Here is a 17,809-nt window from a genome sequence, read left to right on the forward strand (position 1 = left end):
ACAAAAATCCAAAGTGAATTGGATTAAGGATGGGGATGAGAACACAAAATTTTATCATTCTAGCCTTAGAGAAAGGAGAATTCAAAATAGGATCACATCTATTGTGAATGCAAGTGGGATTAGAGTGGATAATGGGCAAGATGTCACTGATGCGTTTCTGCAATACTATAAACAGCTTCTCGGAACCAAAATGCAAAACAGGAGGAAAGTGAAAATGTCTGTCATAGCTGAGGGGCCTACTGTTTCGGCTGCCCAAGCTGAAGCCTTATTAGCTGAGTATTCAAATGAAGACATAAAGCAAGCAGTTTTCAGCATTCCTGGGAATAAGAGTCCGGGTCCAGATGGGTTTGGGAGCTTCTTCTTCCAGGATAATTGGGAATTGATTGGGTTGGAGGTGTGTGAAGCCATTAGATCTTTTCTGCATTCAGGGAAGCTTCTGAAGGAGATAAATTCTACAGTGATCACGCTTATCCCAAAGAGCAAGAGCCCTAATTTGGTGAGTGATTTTAGACCTATCTCATGTTGTAATGTGTTGTATAAAATTGCTACCAAACTAATATGTTCTAGGCTTAAGAACATCCTTCCGGATTTAGTCTCTCTTAATCAAGGAGGGTTTATTAAGGGTAGATATATAGCTCATAACATCATGATTTGTCAAGACCTAATTAGGAATTATGGAAGAAAAGGAGCTAAGCCTAATTGTTTGATTAAACTTGACTTGCAAAAGGCTTATGACACTTTGGATTGGGATTTCCTCGAGGAAATGTTGATTGCCTTAAAGTTTCCTAAAAAGTTTACTGATTTAGTAATGAATTGTGTTCGAACCCCTATGTTCTCTCTTATGTTCAATGGATCCATGCATGGGTTCTTTGCAACAAAGAGAGGGCTTAGACAGGGTGATCCTATGTCTCCATTGTTGTTTGTAGTGGGTATGGAGTATTTCAGTAGATTGATGAGGAAAGTTGGGAAGAAAGATGGATTTGGTTTCCATGAGAGATGTGCTGGTATGGAGTTGAATCATTTAAGCTTTGCAGATGATGTTCTAATGTTTTGCAGAGGGGACTTCAAAAGTGTATATTTAATGATGCAAGCTCTCAAGCTCTTCTCGATCACGTCGGGTTTGGTTGCTAACAATTCTAAATCTGCAGTGTATTGTAGTGGTATGGATGACAATGAAATTAGAAGGGTTCTTGAAATGTCAGGTTTTACAAAGCAAAATGAGCCTTTCAAGTATCTTGGTGTTCCAATCTGTGCTAGGAAGATATCGGCTTCTAATTGTAGTAGCCTGGTTCAGAAAATGGTAGCAAGGATAAGGATTTGGAGTTCGAGACATTTGTCCTTTGCAGGGAGGTTGGTGCTTATTAAATCGGTTTTGCTTTCCATTCACATTTATTGGTGTCAAATTATGTTTCTCCCTAAGCAAATCATTAAGGAGTTGGAAGCAATTTGTAGGAGCTTCTTATGGACAGGAAAAAGTGCGATGAGCGGAGCTGGGGCTGTAGCATGGGAAAAGGTGTGCTGTCCAAAGAAAACAGGGGGTTTGGGGCTGATGTACATTCCTCATTGGAATGCAGCAGCTATGGTGAAGCATGTGTGGGCAATAGAGAACAAGAAGGATAACTTGTGGGTGAAATGGGTTCATAGTGTGTATATCAAACAAGAGTCGTGGTGGGATTACAAAGCTCCTTTGAATGCAAGTTGGTATTGGAGGAAAATGGTGGAGCTTAAAGACAAAATCAGATTTTATGTGCAACAGAGTGATTTTTCAGCACATGAATATCAAATTGGGAAGGGTCAAACATGGTTTGCTCAAGAGTTAGAAAAGGTATCATGGTGTAATGAAGTGTGGTCTAGACTAAATACACCAAAGCATAGCTTTGTTCTTTGGTTAGCTATGATGAATAGACTCAAGACCAAAGATAGATTACACAAACATGGAGTGATTGAATCTGATACTTGCATATTATGCAATTCAGCCACAGAAACAATTGAACATCTTTTCTTTGGCTGTTTTTTTGCTACTGCTTCTCTGTCACAGGTGTTGCATTGGCTCGGCTGGAATACAAAAGAAATATCCCTCCAAAGTCTCATGAAGAGGTTGAGAAAGGCAAAGTGTAGCAGGTTCAAGAAGAAAGTGAAGGCTGCTGGTTTAGCAGCCCTCGTCTACTTAATATGGCAGACCCGAAATGAGTATCAATGGGGGGAAAAAAAAACTGGTGTGGAAGAGGTTTTCAAGCAGGTTAATTGGTTTGTTAAAAGCAGAATTTTGTCTATATGGCCAAAAAAGATTACACAACAAGATAGAGAATGGTTTGAGAGTTTATAAAGTTGTATAGTTGATATTAATGTTTGTACAGCAGCTGGTATAGAAAGGTTTATTCAAGGCCTTTATTTTAAGGTGCTTGTAGGTTGTAAAAAATTGTTTGTGGTGCAATGAATTTCTGACTTATCAAAAAAAAAAAAAATACATTGAAAAGGTGTAACGGTAATTTTATCCCTATGCAATGTAGATCATCTATAAAGGATCATTGATTATTGGAATTATAACAATGGATAATTTATAGCGTATCTATATTATGGAACATATAGAGCGTTCTATATGACTGAGAGTGCGATTCCAAGTTCTATGCGTGGATGCAACAAGGAATTAATAAGTTAGTTGATTTACTTGGTAATTTCTTGATCTGCGTATTGGAAGCTCGGTTATATAGGCCCATAGTCCCCATACTAGTTGAGACCATACTGCTTGTAAGACTCAGTTAATTGATTTTGATTAATCAATTATAATTCTAAAATAAGACTATGTCTAGTTTATAAATTTTCACTAAGCAAGGGCAAAATTTTAAAGAAAAGAGATTCTAGGTTTTATTTATTAATTAAGAGACTTTATTAGTCTAATTAATAAATACATTAAATGACAATATTATTTAATAATTAATTTTTAGTTATTAAATAATTGGAATTGGCATTTAAGTGGTTAAATTAGAAAATTGGCATTTTTGAGAAAATGGGATGGCAAAATGACAAAATGGCAAAATTGCAAAGTGGGGCCCAATCCAATACACATGGCCGGCCACTTGTAATGCAATTTACCATTTATTTTTTTTCATTATTTCAATGCCATATAAATCTAACCTAAACCTAGTGGTTACTTATAAATAGATAGTGATGGCTCACACTTAACAGTTTGATGAAAGTTCTTGTCTTCAGAAAATTAAGCCTCCTATTCTATTCCTTAGGCCGAAACCATCTTTCCTCTTTTCTTCTTCAAATTTTCATACCTTGAGTGATAGAGTGAGTGCCCACACACATCAAGTGGTATCTCAATCATTGTGTGTAAGACTGTGAAGAATCCAATCAACAAGAAGGAGAATCGGGCTCAAGAAGGAGAGAAAAAGATCCAGGTTCAGATCTTGATAATGCTCTGCTAAAGAAAGGAATCAAGGGCTAGAGATCTGAACGGAAGGAGTCATTATATTTCGCTGCACCCAATGTAAGATTTTTTTAAACCCTTATGTGTTTATTTCATTATTTTAGAAATTCATATTAGGATGTTAATGAAACATACTTGTTAGTAAATATAGATCTTGGTAAAATAATTCCAACAGTTGCTTCTTAGGAATCAGAGAAATGAGAGTGGTATTAACAACAAAAAAATCAGTACCCTCAATAAGACAAGAAAAGACAGCATTCGCAAAATCAAACACCAAGGTGGACCAATTTTTTTGATAAAAGTAAGCATTAAGTCCATCAAGTCCAGGGACCTTATCCCTAGAAAGATTGAAAAGGGCTCTCCTAATTTCTTTAACAGAAAAAGGTTCATCCAAGAAAGCACAATCAAGATCTTCTAAAGGAAGACCAAGGCAATCCAGAATTAGGTTGGTAGCCTCAGCATCACAACCCTTAGAGCAAAACAAATCAGAGAAATAAGAAACCACCAAATTATAAATAGCATCATGATCAGAGACAATATTATCTCGATCATCTCTAAGGAACTTTATGGTGTTATTCTTCTTTCTTTGAGAGGCAAAACGACGAAAAAACTTAGTATTTTTATCACCAGCTTTAAGCCAATGAGTTCGAGCCCGTTGCCTCCAATAAATTTCTGCCTTATAGAGAAGAGCATCAAGCTAAGATTGGAGACATTGGATACGGAATTGAGCATCACAATCAAAAAAGGAAAACTCCTGAGACCTAGAGATTTCCTTTTGAAGATCAGAGATGCGAGATTTGAGAGAGAGATTAGCAGCTTTATTCCAGGACTTAAGAGCAGAAATACACAGATCCTGCTTGGACAAAAAATCATGAAAGGAATTTGTAAGATCCTGACTATTAATACCACTATCCCAAGTGGTTTTAACAACAAAGAAGAATTCGGGATTTTCAAGCCAAACATTCTCAAAATGAAAATGCCTTTTACTCCTAAGGGAAGAATTGGGGCCATTGTCGTTAAGGATAAGCTTTAGAACACGATGATCAGATCCATAGAAAGAAAGATGATGCAAAACTGCATTAGGAAAGAGATCACACCAAGAATCTGAACCAATATCACAATCAATGTGTTCACAGACAGAACGATTACGCCAAGTGAACTTATTTCCCACAAAAGGAAGAGGAGAAAGTTGAAACTTATCAAGAAAGTAGGAAAAGTTGTCCATATCCTTATTATCATAATGTGTACTACCAATTTTATCATCATATGATAAAAAACTATTAAAGTCTCCCATAATTAACCAAGGAAAATTAGGAGCATTATAAAAAAAATTATCAAGAAGGTTCCAAGTTAAAGGCCTTTGAGATGAAATAGGAGAACCATAGAAACCAGTAAAGTGGAACATATCATTATCATTAAGACATATATTACAATTGATATGATTACATGAAAAAGTTAGAATATTAACAAAAACATTGTCCTTCCACCAAAGTAAAAGTCCCCCTCCAAAATACTTCCTATGGACTTCAAAGCCATGGTCAAAACCCAGGCCAACTCTAACTCTTTCTACAAAGCCCAAAGATAAACGGGTTTTGATCAAAAAAAGAACACCAAGACAATGACTATTCACAAGAAGGGAGAGACGACAGAATGCACGTGTACTCTCCAATCCACGTGAATTCCAACAAAGAAAACTTATTTTTCTGGGCGGGTGTGCATAACATCACCTACATGTTCCAAATTAGTAGAAGCAGATGAAGAATCCTCCTCCCTATCACTAGCACGCACCCTCTTCAGCTGGGACCTAAAAGAGCCACCAACAACAGCTTGCTGGGAAATGAAAGATGGGCGCTTAACCCCAGAAGCAGATGCCAGCCCTTTTCCATGAACCATATGATCAAGTGGGCTAGAAACTGGATTGACTCCCATAGTAACAATAGCCCCATTAGAGATAGTACCAGCACCCCCAGAAGCCAAGGTACCAGGGGCATTAGGAACCACCCAGTATTACTAGCACTGGTAGCAACCACCAAAGAATCGATGGAGTAAGAGGTAAAAGTCGAAGAGCGCATAGGATTGTCCAAGAAGAAACTATGACCAGTAGGAAACATACTAGTGATATTGGGATTTATGGGGGTAGAGATCATAACATCAGAACTTGTGTGATAAGTCAAAAACTGAGGCCATGAACCAACACTAGTATTCAAAAAAGATGGGGAAATTAATGTTATTTCCCAAAAAGTCCCTAGTAGGTTGATTGAGGTTAACAGGGGCATAATCAACCAGGGTCATAGCAGGAGGGTGAGGGTACTGATAGGGGTGAAATTCGGTCGGTTACGGTCGGTTTTTACCTGCTGCCAAACCGACCAGGCGGTTACGGTGTAATTGTTCACAAAATCGTAATCGACCGTTAACATCAAAAAACCGACCGTAACCGACCGCGGTTATAAACGGTTTTTAACGGTTTGGGCTTTACAAGGCCCATTAAATTGGATTTAATGTTTTTTTTTTATCGTTTTTGACAGTTTAACCACTTATTATATGTTCCATTTACAATACTTTGATATCTATAATCAAATATAAACTTATAATCATTCTAAAGTCCATAATAAATTACATAATTCGTCAAAGTCTTAAATTAAGTCCATAATAAATTACATAATTCATCAAAGTCCTTAATTAAGTCCATACTCCATAATAAGTTCCATAGTTGATCAAAATCCATAATAAAGTCCATATTACAACATAAAATTCAAACTAAAATAGTCCAACCTCCAAATAAAAATAAAGAGTCCAATGTCCAAAAAAAATAAAAATAAAGGGTCCAATGACCAAATTCATTACAAACAAAAATATTTAAGGAATAACATGCACAGTGTAGCTTATGCCCAATCTAGCTTGCTTCAGCTAGAGACTCCAAGGTAATAGTAGAAGCATCCTCTACAAAATTCATAAAAAAAATGTAATGAACAAATGAATTAATTAAAATTAAAATAAGAGCATTATATTGTGACTTCATAATTCCACATTACCTGACACAACTTTAATTCAATCTTGAAAAGTTTGCACTTCATCGATCTAGCTTGCTACACCTTCTTGACTTGCTTTAGCTAGAGACTCTAATGTCATAGTAGAAGCATCCTCTACAAAATTCATAAGAAAATTTAATGAACAAATAAATTAATTAAAACTAAAATAAGAACATTATATTGTGAATTTATAATTCCACATTACTGGCACAACTTCAATTGAATCTTGAAAGGTTTGCACTTCATCCATGTATTGCCTTACAGCCACAGGCTCACGTAAAGAGCTAAACCAATTTTTGGAGCAAATGCATGCTTCAACCATTTTAGGAGTTAATGAACTCATAAAATTATCAAGAATTCTACCACTTGTAGAAAAAGCTGACTCAGAAGCAACAGCCGATACTGGAGAAGCAAGCACATCTCTAGCAATTTTAGATAGTATGGGATATTTCTTAGTTTTTCCTTTCCATCATCCTAATATGTCAAAGTCATCAGATGTTGGATCCTCTGTTTGTTCCACAAAATAAGTATCCACCTCTGTTCCTCCACATTGTTTGGCTTGTTGTTGTAGGTACCATAACTGTTTGACACCAATATCCTCATCATTCAATGACCTCAACTCTGAGACATTGCTAGAAGTTTGAGATGGGGTTTGTGACCCACTATCATTGGTGCTAGGAGTAAACATCTCACCATATTCAGCAAACATGCTCCGCAGAGTCTCTTCAACAGATTTAATCAAAGCATCAACATCGTTCTCATCAAAAATGAAACTCAAACAATGTCTTGAATATGCCAACTTGTCTCTTGGATATAACACCATACCAAGTATCAACACATGATTCATTCTCTCACTTTTCCCTCAATACTTGTTAAACTTTTTATGCATATTGCCAGCCATCTTACTCAGTATGGGATCTTGACAATTAACTAGACGTTTCAATTGTCTATGAACATCTGATGCGATCCAAATACAAGTTTGAAGTAGAATACAAAGACCCACTAAACTTTAGTGTCAATGTGTAAAATGTATTCAAGAACCTCACAAAGACCTTGGCATTTGCCCAATCATCAGCACTTGGTGGACCATCAATTCTTTTTTCATTAGATCCATCACTAAAGTAATTGGAGTAGCTCTCATCATCTTCTAATCTCTCAAAGGCTTTTTGAAACTTCAGTGCAGCTTCTAACATCAAATAAGTGGAGTTCCACCTCGTTTCAACATCTAAGCATAGAAGAGATTTAGACTCAATATTTTCCTCAGCAACATACTCCTTAAACTTTTATAACCTTGTAGGTGAGGACCTAACATACCTAACAACATTTCTAATACTTGAAATTGATGTATGCAAGTCCTTTAACCCATCCCCCACTATCAAATTTATAATATGACAAACACACCTCATGTGTAGCATCTTCCCATTTAAAACCATGACGTCTTTCTTCTTCTCATATTTCTTTCTCAACTTATTTATGGCCACATCATTTGAAGAAGCGTTATCAACAGTTACACTGAAAAGTTTTAACCCTCCCCAATCTTTGAAGCAATTAACCAACTCTACTGCAATAGTGTCACCCTTATGGTTAGGAACTTGAACAAAGCTTATTATTCTCTTTTGTAAGACCCAATTTCGATCAATCCAATGTGCTGTTACACACATATAACAAATGTTTTGGATTTATGTCCATGTATCAGTGGTAACACATATCCTTTGGCCTTTCAAAACCTTCCTCAACTTCTCTTTTTCCGATAAGAACATTTGATAAATGTCCCTTGCAACTGCTATCCTAGAAGGAGGGTCGAACTTTGGTTGCATATACTTCAGAAATTGTCGAAACCCTTCCCCTTCAACATGTATAAAGGGCAACTCATCTAGAATAATATACTTTGCTAAGGATCGTCTTCCTCATTCTTTGCTCCATGAAACTGCAACTAAGCTACTAGCACACTCCTTAGTATCTTCCTCACCAGATTTTTTAGTGAGTGATAAGAGTTTTTGTTTCTTATCTTTCACTCTTAGTGGGTACTTCTTACACTGATTTTCTATGTGATTAGGCAGTGTGCTTGTAACATCCTCGCTTCAAGCCTCCATTGGGCCCTTACACCCACGGAATGAATGGCTCTTATACACGAGTATGTCACTCTAGCAGCTTTATGGACTGATGACTGACCCTACAGACCAACACGAGTGTTTCCAGCATGCTTTGTCCTCAGTCGCACGCTTCCTGGAAAACTTCCCAGGAGGTCACCCATCCTGAAATTTCCCCAAGTCAAGCACACTTAACTGTGGAGTTCTTTCGTGATGGGCTACCGAAAAACAAGATGCACCTTGTTGGCATAGGTAGTACCAATCAATCCATTTAAGCCCTCTTCAACTGTGTAGTCCCATACCTACACAGTCTCAGAATCATCCCACTTGACCTTCCCCAGGCGGTGTGGGATTGCACAGCTTACCCGGTGTTTCCCCTTACGGATCACGGGACTACAGACTGTCACAGTGCTAGTCCCATTTAATTTTGTGTCTGTTGCATAATCTGTCCCACAATAATTACAAGCAGCTCTTGGTTTGTCATTGGGATGTTTCTTTGGTATCATCTTAAAATGATCCCACACATCTGATGTCAATCGTTTTTGTCTTGACTCAACTCTCTCATTTTTTTTTTCATGTCTTCCCCTTCTCCCTCATCTTCCCCTTGCTATTTGTCTTACTCTTACTCGTACTCTTACTCCTACTTCTCTCAAACCCTTTTTTTTCTTATAATTTTCGTTCCCACTCCAGTCGCAGCAGGTAGCAAGCCACTAGCGCTCCAGCCGCTCCTCCTTCCTTCCTTCTTTTGATTTTTAGTTTAGTTGGTGGTAACCCTAGTAGAGAGAGAAAGGTAAATGTTGAGGAGAGGCTGAGAGTGAGAGAGAGAAAGATTAATTATTGTGAGTGGTAATTAGTGAGGCGTGGAGTGAGGTAAGGTAGGTGAGAGGAGTTATGGTAATAATTTAATATTTTTTTTGAAAAAAACATCAATTATTATTTTAAAATGTGAACAATGTAAAGTAAAGATTCCCTTCCTCCTTCCTGACACAAAAGTAAAGTAACATTATTTATATATATAAATGGAAAAACATTTAATATATATTATATAATATATTAAATGTAAATGTTAGATTAATCATTAAACGGTCGGTTACTGTTATAACCGCTAGCTTATTGGCAAAACCGTAACCGACCGCCAGTTACACTGGTGTGGTCAGTTTTTTTTAAACGGTTTCGATTATGACGTGGCGCCATTTTTTTGGTTTTTTAACAGTCGGTTTACTGGTAGGTGTCGATTTTGTGGTTTGAATGTTCACCCCTAAGTACTGAAAAAGGCATGGATTTGTCCACAATTTTCTCCTTGCCCCTTAAAAGAATGGTATAAGGACAAGGAGGATCAGACTGGCTTTCATCACATTTTTGAAGATAAAAGTGACAATATCTTTTGGTATGATCAAGTTTACCACAGAAAAAGCAAAAATCAGGGAGCCTTTCATACTTAAAGTCTATCCACTTAATGAATTCCCTACCCATACAAATGAACCTAATGTTCATACCTCTTCGAATGGGAAGATTAACATCCAGAAGAATTCTCAACCTTAAGTAAGGGCTAGTACCCTCCTTAACAGTATCCTTGTCAACCTCTATGAGGTCACCAATTTCAGAAGCAATGAATCGAGCTAAGTCATATGATTTATACATAAATGGTATACCATAGGCTTGGATCCAGAAGTGGACATAATGGAGATTTTCAGAAGTAACAGGGAAGGAACTCTCAGGGGCAGCAAAGATGGTAATGCTTTGGGCAAAATGCCAAGGCTGGCCTTCTAAGATTCTGCCCTTATCACCATCACAGCCAAACGTAATAAGGAATAAGCCATCTGCATGCTTTGTGACAGACACAGGGAATCGACACTGTGATGACCAAATGCTAGAGAGGGTTTTCATGAGAGACAGATGATTATAGGGTCGGATTGTATGGAGTTTGAGGAGAAGGCTGATGGTGGCAGGAGAGGATGTGGAGGAACTAGCATCGTAAGTGAAGATGGTATTTTCATCAGGTGGAAAAACTAAAGCACTTGAAACGGTATTAAGAAACTCATCCATTTTTAGGAAAAAAAGAACCCAAACATACATAGAGAAGGTTACAAGAAAGCAAGGAGAAGGATAAGAAAAACAATACCTCAACCGCACTATATAGATGTAGAACCAGAGCCCTCTAAGATGCCTTCTTGATGAATCCCTAGTCACATCCCTAGCTTCCACCATGGTAGCATCAATGATGATGAAGGACTTATTAACTTCGGGAACCCAGACGTTCGCCTCCATTTTACTATCTCCAAGGGTGAAATGATGGTGGGAGATTTGGGAAATTAGTATTAAATGCAAAGAAAACAAAAATAAAGAGTTAAAAGAAATGGAAATTAGAGAGAAAGAACATAAGGATATATGAATAGCTTTGCAATAATAAATGAGATGGGATTGTTTAAAATGATAATAAAGCTCAGAGCAATAAATGCTCTCATTAATGAAAATAGAAGCCAAGATTCGACTTCAACAAGGAAAAGAAAAAGACAAACCACCACTTGACCGGTAAGGGTGGACGAAAACTTCCATTGACGGGACCAAGAATGAACAGGAATTACGGTATCGCATGCTTACTAAAAAACTCCAAAGAGAGAGAAAACTTTAACAAAAATATGTGTATACTGTATTTGCGATATTGGACAGACAGAGGGTTTCTAAGATATAATTATTGTTAACGTGTAGATATTTAAAACAAATTAATTTATAATCTCTATTTAAATCATCTAAAATTTCTCTTTTCAAATATGTATATATATGTAAGTTAATTATTTATAACCAAACAAAATATGTATCTAATTTATCATCTATTTAATATTATTCTCTCAACCATATAATATAGTATGGTTGTTGAGATTTTATGCCCTAAATAAAACTCATTTCAATCTAATCTGATTTGTTCTCAATAAAGATTAGAAGTCATTTATGTTTACATGTAGTTTTCATGTTTATGATTTAATGTGTACAAAATCTGTTACGTCCAGAACATATAGTTATTCACAATTACAGGGATGTCAACACATTGAAATACAATTGTGATTATATGCTTCAAAAGACAATGTCCCTCATTCATCAATGAACTGGATTTACACTGATGACTTTTATTATCAATTACTTGCTTGACGGACAACTTCCAGCTGACAAAAACGAGGCGCGAAAACTATTGTATTTAGTGCCTCGCTACACAATAATTGAAGGCAAACTGTATAGAAGAGGGTACTCGGAGCCGCTGCTTCGATGTGTTCTCCCTACAGAAGCGAACGAAATCATCAAAGAAATTCATGAAGGCTTTTGTAGGGATCATGCAAGTTGGCAAAGTCTATCTAAAAAGATCATTAGACAAGGATATTACTGGCCAACGATCAACAAGGACACCCATGAGTTTGTCAGGAAATGTGATAAGTGTTAGAGGTTTCACATATACCTCGCATGCCGCCAACAGAGCTAAGGATGATGACCTCGCCCTACCCATTCACTATATGGGGAATTGACTTAATTGGGGCATTACCCACTTGGCGAGGAGGAGTTAAGTATGCGGTAGTAGCAGTCGACTTCTTCACCAAATGGAATGAGGCCGAGCTTCTTGTTTCCATAACCTGCAAGAAAGTCCTCGACTTTGTCGTTAAAAACATTATTTGTAGGTTTTGATTCCAATAAAGATAGTATCCGAGAATGGAACCCAATTTGATGGCAACTTGTTCACTGAGTTTTGCGAGAGGAACAAGATTATCAAGAGCTTCTCGTCAGTATCCAGGCCTGAGGCGAATGGACAAGTGGAAGCTGTTAACAAAACCTTAAAGGATACTATCAAGAAGAAGTTAGACGCTGCCAAAGGCAAGTGGGTCGACGAGCTACCTTAGGTTCTCTGGGCTCACAGAACTACCGAAAAGACGGCAACGGGACACATTCCTTTCTTGTTAGCATTTGGCTCGGAAGCAATGCTGCTTGTTGAAGTGAACATATAACCTCACAGAAGAGAGTTTTATAATCAAGAAGAGAACCAGGAACTTCTAAAATTGTCCTTGGATCTGCTTGATGAAAAACGAACTGAGTCGCAAATCACCAACACAGCGTATCAACACCGAGTTACAAGATATTTCAACAAAAGATTCAAGAAAAGACTATTCAATGTTGGAGACTTGGTGCTAAGGCGAGTATTCGCAAATACGAGAGATGCATCTGCAGGAGTGCTCAACCCGAACTGTGAGGGTCCATATGTCATTGAAGTAGTAGTTAGAATTGGAGTTTACAAATTAGCTCGACTCAATGGCTCGCTAATAAAGAACTACTGGAACGTGGAATTTTTGCGACCCTACTACCAATAAATAAATGATGTAACTCGCATTACTAATGTAAAATTTTAACTTCAGTTATCAATAAAAAGAATCATTTATATTATTTAAGTAATTACAAAGTTTTATTCTTTAAAATTACTCAAGGGGCATTTATGTATGATTAACCGGAATTCATCTAGAAATACATAGTATAATGCAAACCCACCATTTCAATTTTTTTTTGAAATGTAAAGGTTCTCGACTAAACCTCTTTGACGAAAGAGGGGTCGAATTGTTATAGCATCTTGATCAAACCTTTTTGACGAAGAAGGGATCAAACAGCTATAATTTTTTGATTAAAAAGATATCCGACGGGAAAGGAAAATCAAAAGTTATAAATAACTCGCGTATAAGGCTGAATATTAACGGTTCGCGCGAGCTAGGAAAGTGCTAAACGAGACATCAAGACGTCTTGATAAAAGTACTTGAACCTAGAAAATAGATAGATAACTTAACTATTCATACGAGCAAATCAAAAACATACAAAGTGATAAAATCATTAAAAGTATATTCAAATTTCCTTAAGGCAGATTATAACTGCCATAGCAAGGCAAAATTGACAACTGGTCGAAAATCAAAAAGTTTGGTAGACAACTAACTACTTAAACAGGAAGATTACGAGCAATGGAAAACCCAAAAGTACTTTACATTTGATCAAAATATAGTTGTTTACATTGTGAATAAAAACGAAAGCAAACACAATTATATTAAGTTCGAATGAAAAGAGTACAAGGCATTTAAGATAAGAAAAAACCCAGGTTGGGTTACAAACTTGTCTTTACAAAAATGTCGCTAGGGGCAAACCATTAAGTCATTTTCCTAAATAAAGAATACAAGGGGGGTTGATAAACTCGAGAAAGACCGTCTACATATAACTCGGAGAAAGACCATCTACACATAGCTTGGAGAAAGACCGGCTACACATAGCTCGAGAAAGACCATCTACACGTAGAAGGTCTCGACCCCTGCATAGACCTCATTCTCCTCATCAGAGGATTCCATTTCCTGCAGCCGAGACCTCATTCCCAGCCTCAAGAATTTCTCAATACCAGAGAGAGGTTAGCATAAAGGTCTTCTTGTCCAGGCTTGGGTCTTGGGTTGGTTGGGTTCTTTAATAGAATCCGAAACCACACCAACTTTCCTCCTGTATTCATCCGAAACCACGCCAACTTTTCTCCTGGATTCCTTGTCAGCTTGAGGAGGACCTCTAAGATCCCTCGCAAGATCTATGTCCATTGCTGTGGAGATACAGATAAAAGATCAATGGAGCAATAAAAAATAATAATATGTACAATCCAGTTCAAACCACCATTCACAAGAGATAATACTTACCTTCAAGAATCACTTGTGAGGATCGCCCATAACGATCGATGGGGTTCCCTTGGTTTGGATTGATCGGAAGCTCTTCAGCCTTGGAATCCTACGTTTCCAATTCAAATTGAGGTTTGAAGTCCTTGGGAACGTATAAAGAAGAAAAGTGGTTGGTGCATTCTGGTGTATTGAATTTGGAGGGATAAATTTCTAAACTCGGATGGGGCATCTTGACGAGAGAATGACAATCCCTTCTCAAGATGAAACTAGACAAAAAACCAAAGGTGTGTAGAATATGGCAAGCTTAAGCCACCATTTTATACTCAAAGTACAGGGACAAGAAGGCCAAAGGTTGGGAGATCTAACGGTTTGGGATGGGCCAGAACATAAACATATGGCTCATAATGACCCTCAAAACCGTACAACCGCTAGAATCAAGGGACACATTTTTCTAAAGGGATTATGACAAAAATGCCCTCTGTAATTATTAAAAAGCACTTTTATTAAAAAAAGAACTTTTTAAGGGGCAATTGTTATACCTGAAATTTGGCTACCATCTCAGTGGAGGACACGTGTCAAGATAAAGGGAATATGGATCGACGAAATTACTTTTAATGGAATAACTCATTAATTGTATAAGTAGCAGAGCATACTGGCCACTCGCTGACTATAAGGTCTTATGCGAGGAAAAGATATGCAAACTGTTGTTTGGTATATTAGCGAGAAACCATATGTCATTGAATGCATAAAGGGAGACATCAACTCTGTTATATCTGGGAAGACGAAAGCGACACATATTGATTGTGATAACACTTAGCAAATAATGTACAAACTAAGTATAACAGTCGGGTTGGCTCGAGACCTAATAGGAGAGGTGCCTATCTCGCTATAGGAAGGCTCATTCCTATAACTTCCCCCAGTTAACTTCAAACATCTTCTCAGCGAGACTTACAATCTCGACGGGTTAGAAGATAACATTCAAGTGAGCCTCGAGAAACTCTCTATTAATAAGAACTGCGATTGTCACAAATAAAGAGTTAAGCTTTCAAACAAAGAAGCAACAAGGTGTACACTGTTGACCTCAAAAAGGATAAGAAAAAAAGGCTCCAGCTTGCTATCACGGTCACTAGAACCAAGCTCCTGTCGAGAAATCCCTAAATGTTACAATTAAAGACGTGTTTAAATACACGATCATTTTGACCTAGTAAAAGCGGGAAAATCACATCTGTATGATTTTCAAGTAATAACCGCAATTATACTACGTGATATGTAATCAAACCCCATGATTTCAGGAGAAAACATTGTAAAGATTACAGTCAACTTTGTAATTAACTGCCTACTATGTGATTATAAATAGTGGCAAGTAAGATCAAAAAGAGGATGAAAAAATCATACAAGAAAGGCTCTGAAAAAACTATAAGAAATCTAATAAGATTGACTCATGGACTATGCAGAATATTAACTGCAAAACCACGTAAAAAATCCTTTGCGTTCATATTTTTTTATTTTACAGCTTTTATTTTTTCTGTGTGAGTCTTTCTTAGGCTCAAATTTGGTTAACGAAAATCTGTGTTAACAACTTAAAACTACAAGTTGCATTACAGTTTCCTTATAGTTTCTTTTCAATTTTCTTTACAGTTTGACAATTGATTATCTTGACCTAATATGCAGGTAAAGCCAATAAACAAGAGCATGTTCGAAAGTGGTAGAACTAACAAGATCATGGGTTATCAATCTAAAGGAGAAGACATGCAGTTGCAACAGATTCCAAATTGACGAATTACCGTGTGCTCATGCGCTTGCTGTGATAAAAGAGATGAACTTAAATGTTTACAATTACTGTTCACATTATTACAAGACAAGAACATGACTTGAAACATACAGCGAGTCAATATATCCGGTACACAATCACACAACATGGGATGTACTACAGAACATAAAAGATATCCTTGTTTTGCCACCAAATCAGAAAATAAGATCTGGAAGACCAAGGAAAAGAAGATTTATAGCTGATTGGGATACAAAAAATAGAATAGGTGCAGCAAATATGGTCAACATGGTCACAACCGAAAGACATGCAATAATCAAGCAATTAACTAGATACAACAGAATTATTTGTATTGTTTAAATCTCTATGAGAATTTTGACAACATGAAATGTTAGTTTTGATAGATTGCTATAAATTAGCAAAGTTGAAATAGTTTACTAGTAGTTGCAGAATAGTTTCTGGACAATTATGATACTTATTAAGAATTTATTACATAAAGAATTTCAAAAGAAATAGTTTTTAAAAGTCAAATATGAGTTTTTATAAGTTGTAAAATAAAAAGTACAAAAAAGTTGCATAACAGTTGGTAATCTATTGAGATAAGATGTCAGAAATGAAATGACAAATATTTTGACTACCAAAATAGTTTGTACACAGTTGCATAATAGTTTTTTTAAAAGTTGTACGCCTAAAAATATACCAACAATATTAATTGTAAAATCATAACACAATTGCTGTTTAAACATAAAAAAATGAACATAATATAATGGTAAATTTCAAATATCACATAAGTTGATAACTAGTTCCATAACATTAAACGTATAGAGTACCTAAAAACATTAAAAAACTAAATATTTTCTGAAATGAAAATCAACCAAGAACAACAAAGTTTCCCATAAAATGACCCTACTTTTTTAATTTAGAAGCCTTGAAAGACTTGCCCTGCTTCTCATCCTCACTGTCAATATTTTTATCATTTTTCCTTTGACCATATGAAAGCAAGAGGGCAGCAAGTTGAGTGCGGTAAACTGCAATGTCAAAGTCACCAGGGACATCTTTCCCATGGATGAAGAACTCTGCAAATGCAGACACAAATGCTCTGTAATCACTATTTTCAAAAAAGAAAAACAAAATAGTTAAACAACTATTATACAACATAAAAAAAAAAACTTAAAAACAATAACTCATTTTTTTTTTTTTTGCTGAGATGGAAGACTAGCAATCTCCACAACTCTTAGAGGAGCTTACGAGTCAGAACCTAAATCAGGAACATGAGACCTATTCTTCCAAAATCCAAGGAGATCAAAAAACAAAGAGAGCAAAACAAAATAAGCCTTCATTGTATTCTTTGTTGCACAATTCATTTTGGCAGTCCTCAAAGAATTATAAAGAAATATAATCCCCTCATTCAAATCAAGGTGGCCAAAAACCCAATGACTTTCTTTCCCAAGATTTATAATGAATAGGACATGATTGGCTTCATACTAAGGCTTAGAACAAGGAATTCACAAGCCTCTGATATAATGCGCTATTGGGTGAGCAGCATGGATGTGAGACATCTTTGTTTTTATTGACTTGGCTTTGCAGAATTTGTGGTATAAAGATTGAATAGAATCATCTAAAAGGCAATCAGTTGTAGCAAAATTCATAGTAACAACACAAGAATATTTTCTTTTTTCCCTAAGGTAATAGAATATAGTATTTATATGCTGAAACAACACAATAAAGAAACACAAATAAAAATGTGAACAAATATTACAAAAACTTAATAACAGTAGCTAAACTAAAAAAATAATGATAAAACAACTATAATACAACTA

This window comes from Cannabis sativa, chromosome 6 (assembly GCF_029168945.1).
Source record: "Cannabis sativa cultivar Pink pepper isolate KNU-18-1 chromosome 6, ASM2916894v1, whole genome shotgun sequence".
Lineage (NCBI taxonomy): Eukaryota > Viridiplantae > Streptophyta > Magnoliopsida > Rosales > Cannabaceae > Cannabis > Cannabis sativa.